This window comes from Crocuta crocuta, unplaced genomic scaffold (assembly GCF_008692635.1).
Source record: "Crocuta crocuta isolate KB4526 unplaced genomic scaffold, BGI_CrCroc_1.0 scaffold408, whole genome shotgun sequence".
In the NCBI taxonomy this organism is placed as follows: Eukaryota; Metazoa; Chordata; class Mammalia; order Carnivora; family Hyaenidae; genus Crocuta; species Crocuta crocuta.
The window spans coordinates 5,002,516-5,008,417 of record NW_027527444.1 but is presented as its reverse complement, the minus strand read 5'-3'; the positions used below and the strand labels follow the sequence as shown (position 1 = coordinate 5,008,417).

Here is a 5,902-nt window from a genome sequence, read left to right as displayed (position 1 = left end):
AGGTGGGGGGGCCCAGCGGTCCCGGGCCCGTCCACACCGCACGCCAGCCTGGAGATGCCCCGCGGGAAGGCCACGGGGCGTGAGTGTGTGTGTGACTTCGGTCTTGCTGCGGCTTCAGGGGGCTCTGCGCCGGGGCCACCGAGGGGAAGGTGACCCGAGGCTGTGCTGTGAGGCGGGAGCAGGCGGCACCGCGGACCCTCTGCCTCGGGCTGAGGGTCGTCAGGCTCCCTGGGCTGCGCTGGAGGAAGTAACTCGATAGAAGCATAGACCGCGTCGGGCGTCCGTTGTTCCCATTTAAGGTTTTACCAGAGTTCGTGCAGCGGGAGGACGTGACGTCCCCGCGTGTACACCGGGCGGTGCCGCGGGGCCCTGGTCCTGTGCGGTCAGGCCTTCCGCTCAGAGAGGGCAGCCCTGGGGCGGGGTGCAGCGGGCTCTTCGCCCGGCGTTTGTCCGCGGTGCCGCCTGGGGCGCCGTGCCGGGCAGGGGAGGCGTGCCGTGGGGGGCGTGTGCACAGGGGAGGAGGGGGATTCACGGGCAGGAGGCTGGGCTCGTTCGGGTAGGGCCCTCGACGCCGCCAGCCTGTCCCCTCCCCACCGACTGTGCCCCAGGCCGTCAGTCCCCGGGCTGTGCCCCTGCGGCGGGAGGGCCCTGAGCAGGCTCCCATGGGGGCGCTGCCCTCCCTGCAGAGGTGAGTGTGATCTGTGCCCGTTCCGGCCGGGTGGGGCGCTGCCGGGAGCCCCGCGCACGATCCGACCGCGGCTGGGCAACCCCGTCCGCCCCACATTCCAGGACTCTGTGGTCCTCATACATCTGAACCATGTCAAGAGTGAAACCCCCATCTCAGTGCTGGCACCGAAGGGGAGCCTGCGGAGCCCCCCAAAATAACACGGCACCAATCTCCATCCCTGACGTGGACGCTGATGTCTGCAATCTCACGTAAAGGACCGACTAAACTCCAGACAACCCGGCCATTGCTGTTCGCCTGTGACACTCACTTTAGGGAAAAACTGTGTTCACTCTTTTCGAATTCCGAAGACTCGCAGCTGGACGGCTGTCCCCAGGCCCATCCAGAGAGCGGATCACGGACAGCGCTGGACCCCAACCAGCACACCACACAGGGGCTCCATTAATCTTGAGGGAAAACCCTGCAAGATATATAGAAAACGTATCTCATTTATCTATCTCATCACTGTTGATTAATCCTAAACCGAGGTCCCTAGCCTCAGCTTTAGAAAAAAGAGATGGGTTTTTAAACTGCGCCGTGGCCTCGTGAGCACGGCAGAGAAATCGATCCGCCCCAGCGGAGCTCTGCGGTGGGAGCTGACCACCCATTGATTTCTTGCGTTAAATTACCAGCGATGCTTTAAAACGAAAAGCTCATGAATAAGCCGTGCCCAGGCGTGTGCCATTTTTTAAAGCACGGGTCTCTCTGGTCCCTGGACCTTCTGGCTCTCCCTGCTGGGAGGTCACAGCCCATGCTGGCAGGGAGCACCCTGCCCCAGGGCCACAGCACAGGGACGTGCAGCAGAGAGGTCTCAGTGCAGCGTGGCTCCCAGGAGAGACGGGTATCCATCCACTTAAACACGGCTCAGTGAGCAAGGCACTGCCCCAGCTGGTGGCAGGGGTGGGGAGGGACACCGAGACACCACAGCTCCCCCGCTGGGCCTCTGGGGAGAACGGTCCTGGTCCACGCCCCTGGGTGCTCTCCCTCCCCATCTCCACCTACACACCCAGAGGGAGGGGGCGTCACCGATGGCTGGGTCGGTGAAGATGAAGGGAATAGCCGAGGACTGGCCTGGGGTGACGCGCTGGATCTGGTCCCGTGCAGGGTACCTCTGAGCCTCTTCCTCAGCTCAGGGGTCTGGGGGATGGTCTTGGTGCCATTCTCCATGCCCTCCAGAAGTCAGCGGAGGAGCGAGCCACCTCCAAGAGCCACTCCATTGCGGAGGGGACGGGGAGAAAGGGCCCCTCAGGGCCAGAAAATGCCTAACTTTGCAGGTGACAGATGGAGGGACCCTTGGATGCCAGGCTTCTAAAGGAGCAGGTCCCCGAGAAAAACGGTCCAGCAGCAGAGAGGCCTGTGTGGCCATTTGTGTTTTCTGCACGGCAAAAGCAGAACGGTGAGGTTCTGAGCAAGGGTACGGCTGACGCTCTTATTGTAAAATTCCCATAAAAGCCGAGGTTGGGGGGCACCTGGGTGGCTCAGTCTGTCAAGCGTCCGACTTCCGATTTGTGGGTTCGAACCCTGCGTCGGGCTCCATGCTGATAACTCAGAGCCTGCTTCAGATTCTGTGTCTGTCTGTCTGTCTCTCTCTCTCTCTCTCTGCTCCCCCACAATAAACATTAAGAAAAAAATTTTTTTAAGCCAAGAGAAAGCTCTTGGTTAAAGGGTGATTCTGGGGAAATAAGCGAGCCCGAGGGGCTGCCTTCGCGTTGAGCCTGTGAGCTCAGTGCTGGGGAAGGAGGTGCTGAGCAGCGGCCCTGGCCCCGCCGGAGGACGGCTTGGTGGGCAGCACCTGGGCCACGTGCCCTGCACGGGGGCAGGCGCTTGAAGAACAGCCCGTGGCCAGCTCACCTCTGGCCACACGAGCCTGACCTACGGCCGTGTCCCCACCTTGCACTTGCCCCGGTGTCTCGCTGCCCTGGGCCAGGCAGGCGGGCTTTTCCCTCCAACCCTCCAGAGGAGCGCAGAGGAGGAAGGCGGGCTCTGAGAGCCCAGCGCGGAGGGTCTCGCCCCCAGCCCGTTGCAGCCGGAGGCCCCTTGGTGGGACTGGATTGTCATCCCTTGTCGGATTTTGTTTTGTTTTCAAAAGGCAACGGCTGTTGGCTGTTGTTCCACGATTTGCTTAGGACACTTGGTAAGAAGCAGTGGAACGTGGACATCTCTTCCCATCGGAACCTGGAGACAGGGGTCCCCTTCGGTGGCACCACAGCTTGCTCTGTGCACTGCTGTCCCCGTGCAGGTGCTCGTGCGTGTGCTGTGACCCATAAATTAGGTCCTGAGGCACGGGACTTTCGCTCGTATCTACGTGCCTTTTTATTGCAAAATTACCGGTTTATCCGCGCAACTGCAGTGTATGAGATATTACCAAGCTTTTTAACTTTTCCCGATGTGACAGGCAAAATATTGTTTCATTTTTATTTTTTAAGCATTACAAAGTTAAACGTCTGTCTCTGCACTTATTTCTGTTTGCGTGTCGTCTCCTGTGATTGGCCTGGTCACAGCCTGTGCTCACTTTTACTTTTCTCCTTTGAGTTACAGGAGCCACTTTAAGTCAGAGATAGTAACCTTTTAAGACTCCTGGATTTTTTTTAATTTTTGTTTTAGAATTTTTTGTTTAAGTTTATTTATTTATTTTTGAGAGTGTGTGTGGGGAGGGGCAGAGAGAGAGGGAGACACAGAATCTGAGGCAGCTCCAGGCTCTGAGCTGTCAGCACAGACCTCAATGCGGGGCTCGAACTCATGAACCACATCACCAGAGCCGAAGTCGGACATTCAACCGACTGAGCCACACAGGCGCCCCTATTTACTTAATTTTAAAGAGAGAAAGACTGTGTGAGTCGGGGAGGGACAGAGAGAGAGAGAGAGAGAGAATCCCAAGCAGACGCCGTTGCCAACGCACAGTCCGACATGGGGCTTGAACTTACAAAACAGGGAGATCATGACCTGAGCCAAAATGAAGAATCAGATGCTTCCTCGACTGAGCCACCCAGAGGCCCCAAGACTCCTGGATTTTTAAATATAGCTCAGGTGTTACTGGGTGTTGTACGTAAGTGATGAATCACGGGAATCCACCCCCAAAACCAAGAGCACACTGTACACACTGTGTTAGCCAATTCGACAGTAAATTATATTTGGCTCAGGTGTTGTGAGAATCTAGCCCCAAGATAAACAAGCATTTTATGTTTTCTTTCTTTTATAGTTAATCTGTTTTTGACACTTAGATCTTGATTTGCCTGTTTTATGTGGATCGTGGGCCTGGAATACAGAAATGGCCCCGTCCCGCCTCCCTGGGCCATGGCGAGGGCGTCAGCGCCTGGGCTCAGGGACACGTACCCTGTGTCCTTACTCTCTGCGCTCTGCGTCTCCACCCTCCTGCCCGGGCTGAAGGCCCTGGTGGCCACGGCTCAGCTCCCAGAAAGGCTCCAGAGGACTTGGCCTGGCCAGTTCTCTTCCTTTCGCTACATTTTATTTATTTTATTCTGTTTTATTTCATTTTCTTTTCTAAAGTTTATTTTGAGAGGCGGGGGAGGGATAGAGAGATCGGGAGAGAGAGAATCCCAAGCAGACTTCACACCGACAGCACAGAGCCCGACACGGGACTCGAACCCTCGAACCGTGAGATCACGACAAGAGTCGGTTGCTCGACTGACTGAGCCCCCCAGGCGCACCACCGTCCCATTATTTCACGGGGTCACTCGGGTAACGAAATGAGTCTCAGGACCTTCGGACCCCACGGTGTCACCAGAGAGGATCAGCTGGCCGGACAGTGGGCACCTGGCGCCGCATCAGATGCAGGCTTACTTAGTTCTCACCTGCTAGAATCCCACCAGCTTTGCTCAAATCCACAATTCTCACAAGCCAGCGGGGAACCCATGGGCAGGAAGCCAAGTGTGGGGAAGGGGCCCCAAGGGGTGTGCGTGCGCGTGCTCTTGTGTGTGGATGTGCGGATGTGCCTGCGTGTGCACGTGCCTGTGCGTGCCCGTCGGGGGTGTGCTGGGCGTCCGTCTGGGCCTCCGTGTGTGGCCGCTGGCCGCTGACGGGCCCTGTGCGCTGGAGACTCTGCCGGGGGCGTCCCGTCCGTGAGCAGTTCCTGGGGACGTGAGGTGGGCGCCCCCAACCAGCTCAGATACTGGCGGGTTGATCAGTGTGATGCGCCCGGGAGCTGGAGGCCTGGGGTCTCGGCCAAGTGTCTTCCTTCCTGGTAGAGAGAAGGGGTGCTGACCTCAAGCCCCAGCCTGTTAGGTTCCCTGGGGACCTCGGCCACGGGCGCCCTCTTAGTCGGGGCCCCTCCAGCTCCTGGGCAGTCGCCACCTTCCCTGGCTTGACCCTGCGGGGCTGGCGGTGGGGGCACAGGGAGAAGCCCACCTCCCACCCCGGTCCTGGGCGTGGACCGTGTCACCCGTTCATAGACGCGGCCAGTTCTGAGCGGCGGCCCCAGCCCCCGCTGTTTCACGCTCACACCTCGAGGTCTCCCCGGGGCGGGATGGTGTGCGGGGCCAGCAGAGGTCCTAGCCGGCGCCGGGCCCGGTGGATCCCAGGCAGACACCGTGGGGTGTGTTCGCTGCTGGCTGGCAGCTCCCACGGGCCGAGTGGGAGGAAACGAGGCAGACGAAGGTCCTGAGTATCTTTGGCATTTTTTGCTTGGCCGTTTCTCTTCTAAACGTGCTTCCACCGTGCGAGTTCGTATTTCCAAACATCTGCAGGCAAGGGTCTGCTTTCGTTACGGAGATGGCAGGCGCGTGGCCGTGGAGGGGGGCAGCCACTGCACCTGTCGTGGCTGCCAGGGGCTGGTGCAGCCCAGTCTGGACACCCGCCCACCCCAGGGGGCCTGGAATCTTCCAGCTGTTGGCTCTCGGTCCCATACACCACAGGGAGGGGCGCCCCGCCTCCACTGAGGGTCTCTGATCGCCGCACACGGCCAGCGGCCCTGGTCTGTAGTGGGCACAGAGCAATTAGCCCTTGCCCAGGGCTGACCCCAGAGTCACAGTAAACCAGCCCCATGCATGGATTTCGTGGTCCTTAGACTTTATAACAAGTTAGATATTTAGGCAGCTTTTCAAAACCGTGTTCATTTATATGATACTGAACTGGTAGTAAAGTGGTGAGAAGAGTCATCGAGAAGCCCCGGGAAGTAGAGGGTTGGGCGTGTCTGGTGCAGGGGCTCCTCCGGCTGCTGCC

General features: G+C 58.9%; 1 protein-coding gene across 1 annotated transcript in view; it reads left to right on the top strand.

Moving 5' to 3' along the window:
* PTPRN2 (protein tyrosine phosphatase receptor type N2) overlaps positions 1-5,902 on the top strand; it is a 639,986-nt gene that overhangs the window by 470,167 nt on the left and 163,917 nt on the right. The gene's annotated exons all lie outside the window — the stretch shown is intronic.